Raw genomic sequence first — 12,269 nt, 5'->3', positions numbered from 1 at the left:
CCCCCCCCCCCCCCCCCCCCCCCCCCCCCCCCCCCCACACACACACACACACTCACACACTATTATCATAAAAATAGTAGTATACTATAGTTTTTACTAATAATATTAATTATATTATTATTTCATTATAATAATAAATAATATCACGTCTAATATCTTATGTAAATCTGCAAAGTTTCCAACTTTACAACAACCTCTTCCTGGAATAAGCTATAATGACCTTTAAAGAAACCTTAAAACTTCCAAATATTGTAATAATAATAATAATAATAATAATAATAATAACGATAACAACATGGGAAAGAAGGGGTCATTTTTCCTCATTCTGAGACTGTTAAAGCGATGACGCTCTGCAGCAGTTGTTTCTGCAGATCTCAGAGCTTCATCGTCTCCTTGTTGTGTGTCAGCTTCTCTGCAGAAACACATCCGTCACACTTCCTGTCAGTTCACCCTCTCTCCGTTCACACCTGTCTCTCCACATACAGGTGCGCAGGGGTCATCGTCGTCACGGCGACAGGGAAATGTATGAATGACCTGAGCAATACGATTTGCCACGGCGAAAGAGCTGACAGCGATTACTCTCCTGGACATCATGTCGAACTCTGAGCCTGAGGAGACACATGGACCAATGAGAGGAGGACATGTCCCCAGGTACACGCAGGTAAGATATGACATCACAGGCACAGACCATTTGTATCCATGACAACGCCTCCAGCCTCCTGGACGATCACGGCAGAGGCGGCGATGTCCCAGCAGTGCATCCCGATGTCATAGTACACGTCGACTCCACCCATCGCCACCTGACACATGTCGACTGCTGCCGTCCCCAACGCACGGATACTGTAACGTACAGGAAACACGCAAACGACACGTTAAAGAGGTCAGAACGCGCGGATACGGGAACGTACAGGAAACACGCAAACGACACGTTAAACAGGTCACAACGCACGGATACCGTAACGTACAGGAAACACGCAAACGACACGTTAAACAGGTCACAACGCGCGGATACGGGAACGTACAGGAAACACGCAAACGACACGTTAAACAGGTCACAAAGCGCGGATACCGTAACGTACAGGAAACACGCAAACGACACGTTAAACAGGTCACAACGCGCGGATACCGTAACGTACAGGAAACACGCAAACGACACGTTAAAGAGGGCACAACGCGCGGATACCGTAACGTACAGGAAACACGCAAACGACACGTTAAACAGGTCACAACGCGCGGATACGGGAACGTACAGGAAACACGCAAACGACACGTTAAAGAGGTCAGAACGCGCGGATACGGGAACGTACAGGAAACACGCAAACGGCACGTTAAACAGGTCACAAAGCGCGGATACCGTAACGTACAGGAAACACGCAAACGACACGTTAAAGAGGTCACAACGTGCGGATACCGTAACGTACAGGAAACACGCAAACGGCACGTTAAACAGGTCACAACGCGCGGATACCGTAACGTATAGGAAACACGCAAACGACACGTTAAAGAGGTCACAACGTGCGGATACGGGAACGTACAGGAAACACGCAAACGGCACGTTAAACAGGTCACAACGCGCGGATACCGTAACGTACAGGAAACACGCAAACGACACGTTAAAGAGGTCACAACGTGCGGATACCGTAACGTACAGGAAACACGCAAACGGCACGTTAAACAGGTCACAACGCGCGGATACCGTAACGTATAGGAAACACGCAAACGACACGTTAAAGAGGTCACAACGTGCGGATACGGGAACGTACAGGAAACACGCAAACGGCACGTTAAACAGGTCACAACGCGCGGATACCGTAACGTACAGGAAACACGCAAACGACACGTTAAAGAGGTCACAACGTGCGGATACCGTAACGTACAGGAAACACGCAAACGGCACGTTAAACAGGTCACAACGCGCGGATACCGTAACGTATAGGAAACACGCAAACGACACGTTAAAGAGGTCACAACGTGCGGATACGGGAACGTACAGGAAACACGCAAACGGCACGTTAAACAGGTCACAACGCGCGGATACCGTAACGTACAGGAAACACGCAAACGACACGTTAAAGAGGTCACAACGTGCGGATACCGTAACGTACAGGAAACACGCAAACGGCACGTTAAACAGGTCACAACGCGCGGATACCGTAACGTATAGGAAACACGCAAAAGACACGTTAAAGAGGTCACAACGCGCGGAAACGGGAACGTACAGGAAACATGCAAATGACACGTTAAAGAGGTCACAACTTTGTCCCTTTGTGTATTTAAGTCTCTATCTTTTAATCAGTCGTTGTCGTTCGTCTTTTCGTTGACGTCTCAGTGTGTTTTCACAGCCACTTTTTGGATGATTGTGGTTCTTTCCCTTCTTGGATTACTGCTTTTCTTTTGCCTTCTGGATGATGGAGTTATTTTGTCTTTTGGACTGCCTGCTTTATCATTTATGGAAATTGTACTAATAAACACTATTGGAACCTGTGTTGTGGATATTTGTTCTTACAGTAGAATAAAGGTAGGACCTTTGTTGTGGATATTTGTTCTGCAGTAGAATAAATGTAGAACCTGTGTTGTGGATATTTGTTGTGCAGTAGAATAAATGTAGAACCTGTGTTGTGGATATTTGTTGTGCAGTAGAATAAATGTAGAACCTGTGTTGTGGATATTTGTTCTACAGTAGAATAAAAGTAGAACCTGTGTTGTGGATATTTGTTCTGCAGTAGAATAAAGGTAGAACCTGTGTTGTGGATATTTGTTCTGCAGTAGAATAAAAGTAGAACCTGTGTTGTGGATATTTGTTCTACAGTAGAATAAAAGTAGAACCTGTGTTGTGGATATTTGTTCTGCAGTAGAATAAAGGTAGAACCTGTGTTGTGGATATTTGTTCTGCAGTAGAATAAAAGTAGAACCTGTGTTGTGGATATTTGTTCTACAGTAGAATAAAAGTAGAACCTGTGTTGTGGATATTTGTTCTGCAGTAGAATAAAGGTAGAACCTGTGTTGTGGATATTTGTTCTGCAGTAGAATAAAAGTAGAACCTGTGTTGTGGATATTTGTTCTACAGTAGAATAAAAGTAGAACCTGTGTTGTGGATATTTGTTCTGCAGTAGAATAAAGGTAGAACCTGTGTTGTGGATATTTGTTCTGCAGTAGAATAAAAGTAGAACCTGTGTTGTGGATATTTGTTCTACAGTAGAATAAAAGTAGAACCTGTGTTGTGGATATTTGTTCTGCAGTAGAATAAAGGTAGAACCTGTGTTGTGGATATTTGTTCTGCAGTAGAATAAAAGTAGAACCTGTGTTGTGGATATTTGTTCTACAGTAGAATAAAAGTAGAACCTGTGTTGTGGATATTTGTTCTGCAGTAGAATAAAGGTAGAACCTGTGTTGTGGATATTTGTTCTGCAGTAGAATAAATGTAGAACCTGTGTTGTGGATATTTGTTCTACAGTAGAATAAAAGTAGAACCTGTGTTGTGGATATTTGTTGTGCAGTAGAATAAAAGTAGAACCTGTGTTGTGGATATTTGTTGTGCAGTAGAATAAAAGTAGAACCTGTGTTGTGGATATTTGTTCTTACAGTAGAATAAAGGTAGGACCTTTGTTGTGGATATTTGTTCTTACAGTAGAATAAAAGTAGAACCTGTGTTGTGGATATTTGTTCTTACAGTAGAATAAAGGTAGGACCTTTGTTGTGGATATTTGTTCTACAGTAGAATAAAAGTAGAACCTTTGTTGTGGATATTTGTTCTTACAGTAGAATAAAGGTAGGACCTTTGTTGTGGATATTTGTTCTACAGTAGAATAAAAGTAGAACCTTTGTTGTGGATATTTGTTCTACAGTAGAATAAAAGTAGAACCTTTGTTGTGGATATTTGTTCTTACAGTAGAATAAAGGTAGGACCTTTGTTGTGGATATTTGTTCTACAGTAGAATAAAAGTAGAACCTTTGTTGTGGATATTTGTTCTTACAGTAGAATAAAGGTAGGACCTTTGTTGTGGATATTTGTTCTACAGTAGAATAAAAGTAGAACCTTTGTTGTGGATATTTGTTCTTACAGTAGAATAAAGGTAGGACCTTTGTTGTGGATATTTGTTCTACAGTAGAATAAAAGTAGAACCTTTGTTGTGGATATTTGTTCTTACAGTAGAATAAAGGTAGGACCTTTGTTGTGGATATTTGTTCTACAGTAGAATAAAAGTAGAACCTTTGTTGTGGATATTTGTTCTTACAGTAGAATAAAGGTAGGACCTTTGTTGTGGATATTTGTTCTACAGTAGAATAAAAGTAGAACCTTTGTTGTGGATATTTGTTCTTACAGTAGAATAAAGGTAGGACCTTTGTTGTGGATATTTGTTCTACAGTAGAATAAAAGTAGAACCTTTGTTGTGGATATTTGTTCTTACAGTAGAATAAAGGTAGGACCTTTGTTGTGGATATTTGTTCTACAGTAGAATAAAAGTAGAACCTTTGTTGTGGATATTTGTTCTTACAGTAGAATAAAGGTAGGACCTTTGTTGTGGATATTTGTTCTGCAGTAGAATAAAGGTAGGACCTGTGTTGTGGATATTTGTTCTGCAGTAGAATAAAAGTAGAACCTGTGTTGTGGATATTTGTTCTGCAGTAGAATAAAAGTAGAACCTGTGTTGTGGATATTTGTTCTGCAGTAGAATAAAAGTAGAACCTGTGTTGTGGATATTTGTTCTGCAGTAGAATAAAAGTAGAACCTGTGTTGTGGATATTTGTTCTTACAGTAGAATAAAAGTAGAACCTGTGTTGTGTCGGTTTCTGTCACCAGATCAGCCGGAGAACTTTTTAGCTTCACGTCTTTCTGCTGCTGAAACGCCGACAGGACCGTCTGAAAAACACGAGGTTCTCAGTAGTAGTATGATGTGATATCATCAACAGTAACAGTAGTATCTAGATAGTTACTTAGTTGTTTACATGGAGTAGAGGAAGTACTCCTTTCTAAACTCAGGTGATTAAAACACAAAAGAAAAGAAAAACATGCAGCAGGACGCTCGCCTGAGCACACCTGTGTGTGTTTCAGTGTGTCTCAGGCGTGTGCGTACCTGAGTGCAGGTGAAGGTCAGCCGCTCAAACACAAAAACCTCACGTTCCTCTGCGCGTTTATCGAAGCTGAACGTTACAAAACTGTGAACTGAACCTGAACTCACCATCAGGAACTCGCCTGCAGCTGATTGGACCAACATTATGTAGCTGTAGTACCAGAGGCTGCAGATTCAGGACCCCCGCAATCCTGGGACCGCAGTTCTTCTGCGACAGCGCCATCTAGTGGAGCGGTGGTGGTAATGCACAGCAACACGAAGGAGGTTAACCCTGCCTGCCGGTCGACTTGCATATAGTCAGTAACTTAAGTTTAGGCCCACACTTGGTGATGGTTGTGGTGAGGGGTCATTGGCTAGCTGGCCGTATGAAAGTAAACAAGGGTCCTAGAAATGCTGTTCCGTTCCCAGGATTGCGTTCCTGAAACTGCAGCCTCCGGTACTGCAGCTACATGCTAATGGATTGGACGGACACATCTCCTGCTGCGCTGCTATTGGTCGGCACCTCTAACATTTAAACTGTTCCAACATAATTACTACAGATTCTTCTTCCTTCACAACTGGACAGTGACATCATCATCTACTTCTCCGATTGGTCGATGTCTGAACTCTGGCTCAGTGCCCAGCAGTGACTGGTCCGTGTGTCTCTTACCTCACTGGCCTGTTTGGCGATGGAGACAGCAAAGTTCAGACAGTCAGTCCAGTTGGCCATGATAATGATGACAGAGTGAGACCTCCTGTCAGAGAAGAAGAAAGACTGCTGTCAGAGAGGAGGAGGACGATCACAGAATGAGAAGACGAAAAGGAAAAGAGACAAAAAGACTGGATCAAAAAAAGCAAGAAGAAGCAACAGGCGGGGAAAAAGATAGAAGACAAGAGGAAGTGAAAAGTGATGACGGAAAGAGAGAAGAAGAAGAAACAGCTGATGTGAAGAAGAGAATAAAGATGGAAGGAAGCGAGGAAGGGAGGAAGTGATTAGAAAAAGATGAAAAATAAACCAAAGAAACTCAAACAAGGAGATTAAATATGTTCTAAATAAGATGAACAAGTAGAACCAGTGGAGTAACAGTAGAACAAGTAGGGTAACAGTAGAACAAGTAGGGTAACAGCAGAACCAGTACAGTAACAGTAGAACCAGTACAGTAACAGTAGAACCAGTAGGGTAACAGCAGAACCAGTAGGGTAACAGTAGAACCAGTAGAGTAACAGCAGAACCAGTAGGGTAACAGTAGAACCAGTACGGTAACAGCAGAACCAGTAGAGTAACGTAACAGCAGAACCAGTAGAGTAACAGTAGAACCAGTACGGTAACAGCAGAACCAGTACGGTAACAGCAGAACCAGTAGAGTAACAGTAGAACCAGTAGAGTAACAGCAGAACCAGTAGGGTAACAGTAGAACCAGTACGGTAACAGCAGAACCAGTAGAGTAACGTAACAGCAGAACCAGTAGAGTAACAGTAGAACCAGTACGGTAACAGCAGAACCAGTACGGTAACAGCAGAACCAGTAGAGTAACAGTAGAACCAGTAGAGTAACAGCAGAACCAGTAGGGTAACAGTAGAACCAGTACGGTAACAGCAGAACCAGTAGAGTAACGTAACAGCAGAACCAGTAGAGTAACAGTAGAACCAGTACGGTAACAGCAGAACCAGTACGGTAACAGCAGAACCAGTAGAGTAACAGTAGAACCAGTAGAGTAACAGCAGAACCAGTAGGGTAACAGTAGAACCAGTACGGTAACAGCAGAACCAGTAGAGTAACGTAACAGCAGAACCAGTAGAGTAACAGTAGAACCAGTACGGTAACAGCAGAACCAGTACGGTAACAGCAGAACCAGTAGAGTAACAGTAGAACCAGTAGAGTAACAGCAGAACCAGTAGGGTAACAGTAGAACCAGTACGGTAACAGCAGAACCAGTAGAGTAACGTAACAGCAGAACCAGTAGAGTAACAGTAGAACCAGTACGGTAACAGCAGAACCAGTACGGTAACAGCAGAACCAGTAGAGTAACAGTAGAACCAGTAGAGTAACAGCAGAACCAGTAGGGTAACAGTAGAACCAGTACGGTAACAGCAGAACCAGTAGAGTAACGTAACAGCAGAACCAGTAGAGTAACAGTAGAACCAGTACGGTAACAGCAGAACCAGTACGGTAACAGCAGAACCAGTAGAGTAACAGTAGAACCAGTACGGTAACAGCAGAACCAGTAGGGTAACAGCAGAACCAGTAGGGTAACAGTAGAACCAGTAGAGTAACAGCAGAACCAGTAGAGTAACAGTAGAACCAGTAGAGTGACAGCAAAACCAGTATGGTAACATAACAGCAGAACCAGTAGAGTAACAGTAGAACCAGTAGAGTAACAGCAGAACCAGTAGGGTAACAGCAGAACCGGTACAGTAACATAACAGTAGAACCAGTAGAGTAACAGTAGAACCAGTACGGTAACAGCAGAACCAGTACGGTAACAGCAGAACCAGTAGAGTAACAGTAGAACCAGTACGGTAACAGCAGAACCAGTAGGGTAACAGCAGAACCAGTAGGGTAACAGTAGAACCAGTAGAGTAACAGCAGAACCAGTAGAGTAACAGTAGAACCAGTAGAGTGACAGCAAAACCAGTATGGTAACATAACAGCAGAACCAGTAGAGTAACAGTAGAACCAGTAGAGTAACAGCAGAACCAGTAGGGTAACAGCAGAACCGGTACAGTAACATAACAGTAGAACCAGTAGAGTAACAGTAGAACCAGTACGGTAACAGCAGAACCAGTACGGTAACAGCAGAACCAGTAGAGTAACAGTAGAACCAGTACGGTAACAGCAGAACCAGTAGGGTAACAGCAGAACCAGTAGGGTAACAGTAGAACCAGTAGAGTAACAGCAGAACCAGTAGAGTAACAGTAGAACCAGTAGAGTGACAGCAAAACCAGTATGGTAACATAACAGCAGAACCAGTAGAGTAACAGTAGAACCAGTAGAGTAACAGCAGAACCAGTAGGGTAACAGCAGAACCGGTACAGTAACATAACAGTAGAACCAGTAGAGTAACAGTAGAACCAGTACGGTAACAGCAGAACCAGTACGGTAACAGCAGAACCAGTAGAGTAACAGTAGAACCAGTACGGTAACAGCAGAACCAGTACGGTAACAGCAGAACCAGTAGAGTAACAGTAGAACCGGTAGAGTAACAGCAGAACCGGTAGAGTAACAGCAGAACCAGTAGAGTAACAGTAGAACCAGTAGAGTACCTGAAGTCTGCTGAGTTTCTGAAGAAGAAATCAAAGAGCTAATCAGAGCTCAGCTCCCGCCTCCCTGCAACACAACAAGCCAATCAGCAGGCTTCTCCCCCTGCACGCCCTCTTCATCATCCTCACGCCCCTCATCTTCCTCAGTCTGATAACAGGCATCCTCAGTCTGTCCCATACAGAACTTCATAGAAAAACGTCTCCATATTAGAGACGCTGTGTTCGCAGCTGCAGAGCCTGTGGTGTCCTGAGAGTTGGGAGTCAGAGGTCATCGGGAAGTGGAGGCACGAGGAGTCGGTCAGCTGACTGCGGACAAACATCCTGTTCAGAGACTCGCTGCTAATCCTTTGAGTCTGTGAGAATATCATCAGAACCACAGTGTCCTGTCCTCGTTCACTCTGAGAAAGGAACAAAAACAAACTGAAGTCTGGTTCTGACGCTCTGAGCGAGTGAACACCTTCAGACTGACGGCCTTTAAAAACACAACTCTGTTCTTCTCCAGGGCAACAGCAGCTGAGGCTCATGGGTAATGTAGGATTTAGGTAGACCCAGACTACCTCAGACCCAGACCCCACAGATCCAGACCCCACAGATCCAGACCCCACAGACCCAGACCCCACAGATCCAGACCCCACAGATCCAGACCCAGACCCCTACAGACCCAGACCCCACAGATCCAGACCACCTTAGACCCAGACCCCTACAGACCCAGACCCCACAGACCCAGACCCCTCAGATCCAGACCCCTTTGCTGCTAAACAAAGACAAATGGTCCCTGGCTGCAGTCTGGTCGAGGTCAGGAGGTGATATTTAAATAACCAGGGGTCTCCTTCATAAAACTGTGCATAGAATTCTCACTAAAAGTGTCTCCATGTCTGGCCCTCCAAACGCCCACAGCCGCCTGTAAACGTTCAGTGAAGCTCATTGATATTAATGCGTCCTGACTGCAGGAAGAAAAGGAAGCAGCCTCTGAATCTAACTCAGTGACTCTGAGTAGTGACGTCGCTGGCCGGAGGGGGCCACACAGACGGGACGACCCAGGTAGGGGAGACCGGGTTTTGCTTCAGTAACTATAACTCACTGAATTAGTAGCTCGAGTTCTCAAATTTTTATACAAAGTCCCTACATCTGTTCACTACAAATGGCCCCAATTCAATCCTCTACAATCGCACGAAAGCATCAAAAACAGATGGCACACTATATCAAAGAACGATGTTTCTCTCTCGCTGCAACAGACTGTCTGAAGACTCACGCGCATGAACAGCCTGTGTATGTAAATTTATCTATAGAATAAACTTACGTAAAAGTCCGTCCATCCATCGTCAACCGCTTATCCTGCGTACGGGGTCGTGGGGGGGCTGGAGCCAATCCCAGCTGACATCGGGCGAAAGGCGGAGTTCACTTAATAAATACGACTCTGTGCATCCTTAGGTCTAACTAAAAGAGGTGTGTGTGTGACAATGTGTGTATATTCTATACTATTCTATACTTCTGTATTTTACTCTTTGGCGAACAACACGTGAACGACACGTGAATGGGGAGGACTGGTCACAGTGCTGACAGATGAATGCTGGTAACCCTGGAGTGCGGGTTTGGTGGACCCAGACTGCAAAGGGCACTCCCTGGTCCCTGCTTTTATGTCCAGCGTTCCTGTCAGCCAGTGTTGAGCTAGCTGTATTAGCACAGTGGTTTGAAATTAGAAAGGAAAAAATGCATCACATGTTGCCTGAGAAACTACATTTCAATCTATATAATAGAATCTCTGTTTGTGTTTCTGATCCTGGATCTGGATCTTTTTGTGGCCGCAAATGATCTTAAATGATGTTTTTTTATTGCCACTTCAGGGACAATCAGTCAAACGGCTGTTTGTTTCTTCAGAAAGTCTTTGTTCTACAGCAGCAGGCCTCTTCATCTCAGACCGTTTCATCCTTCTGCCATGTGAGGCGCCGTTTCTCTTCTCTCCTCTTCATGTGCGTACGCGCAGACCTGATTTAGTCGGGCTATGAGGAACCCACTTCTAGCCACAGTGACTTTACATGTGGTTACATGACGTTTTTGCCAAAATAACTTGCAGGGTGTATGATATCCCATCATGTAAGCAAGGGTCTACAGTGATTACAAGGTTTTATTTCTTTCACATGTTTTACTTGCAGCCTGTGCGTAGCCACGATTTAGCTCGTAGACAGACCGGCTATTTGTAGCCCACTTTTAGTCAAATAAGTCAAAAATGATTAAAAGTGGCTTTTTGCCCTGGCAGCACGTGAGGTGTAGTAGTTTTCACCCATGCAGCTGTTGAGGTGCGTGATATCATTTCATCAAATGCAAGTAAACGTTTAAAACATTTAAATTATCTTTATTTTTGCTGTAACGTTCCCTGCATTAACTTTCATTTTAATTTAAAACAAGATGCAATTACTATTTTCAACCGCTAGATGGCAGCGGTTACCCTACTGACACATGACTACTGGCAACGCGAGACTTGAAAGTTAGTAGACATCAGAGTTGCCAGATCTCGCGATAAACATATCCGCCATCTTTAAACGAGGGGATACGTTACGATTTTGGCCTTTCAGCGAGCAACGGGCGAGAGTTTACTGCAAACACTGGAAGCAAAAAGACAATTACTTTGTTCTTGTATCTGTGTCTTTGTTTGACATGTCTTCATTATTTATGTACATTATATGTTAATGTGTAGGAACCAGCACATTTCAGCGGGTGTGACGTTAGAGTAAGGCACGTCGTGGTTAGCTTAACATGCTGCATGCAAGTGTAACTTCACGTTACTGTAACGTTACTCCATGATGCCCACAGGTTTCCTCGTGCCCTTAAAACTTTTGAATTCAAAGGGGGTGAACATGAAACATGTGCAACCTTACCTATTATAATTTTATAATGAAAGCCACACATATATTTTACTCACCAACGTTAGATCATTATGATATGGAAATATGAGTTTTTGACTTTTGACACTAAATATTTATTGCAAATTCTCCAGCACACAGTCAGCAAAGACAACGATAAATATTCAGAACAGAACACTTACATTCACAGCACACTCTCAAAAGAATAAAAGCAATGTCTCTGTTTGGTTGTTCTAATGCAACATGATGGCTGAAACGTGTGTCCTGTTCAAGTATCTTTATATTTTCTATAGCGGTAAATGGGTCAGTAAGTTAATAAATAAGGGCTTTTAAATTAAAAGAAAAAAATGTTATAAATGAAATTTGTTCTTTTTTTTATTTTTTACCTTCATTAAAATGATAATTAGAAATATAATGTTTTCATTTAAACTCATTTGATGATAGTAGTCATGTCTTATGGGAAAACAGTGAACATATATATACATATTATAATGTTTACTTATATTCATATTCTTACATATTCAACAGTTATGGATCCCATTTCCCTGAGAGACTGGCGCCAACCGAGAGACCCACCTGATGCTCTGATGCATCAAGCAGCAGCGTAGATTGGATGTAGCCAACCCGTTTATTTTCTCATTATTTATGTTTTTATTACCACATGTTGTATTTGTATTTATATTAATATTTTATCAATAATTCCTTTATTTATATATATATATTCCAAATTCAGCCCTGTTTCAGCCCAGGCGTCTGGGCTCTGTTTAGACGTCTTGCTGGGCATGGGTCCGAGTTTACTTCCAGGACGCACATTCTCCCTCAGCTCTGGTTTTATAGATCCCATCCTTTGCTTGGGAAGTCCGCACGTTTCCAGCCCTGTTTTGTACGGACGCACCGTTTAGAAATGTGGCCCCTGGACCGTCTGAGCTCTAAAAACCAGGTTCAGCAAAGCTTCATGGTCACAGATTCTCCAGTGGACGGCTCAGGAACTGAAAGGGGTTCTTGGGTAAAATTACACGTTTTAATCAGTAAGAAAGAAGAAAAGAGGTTTGAATCCTGAAACGGTCTCAGCGAAGGACCGTTTCTGGTGACTGAA

Source organism: Micropterus dolomieu, linkage group LG06 (assembly GCF_021292245.1).
Source record: "Micropterus dolomieu isolate WLL.071019.BEF.003 ecotype Adirondacks linkage group LG06, ASM2129224v1, whole genome shotgun sequence".
Classification (NCBI taxonomy): domain Eukaryota; kingdom Metazoa; phylum Chordata; class Actinopteri; order Centrarchiformes; family Centrarchidae; genus Micropterus; species Micropterus dolomieu.
Note: the sequence above shows the minus strand (reverse complement) of the source record.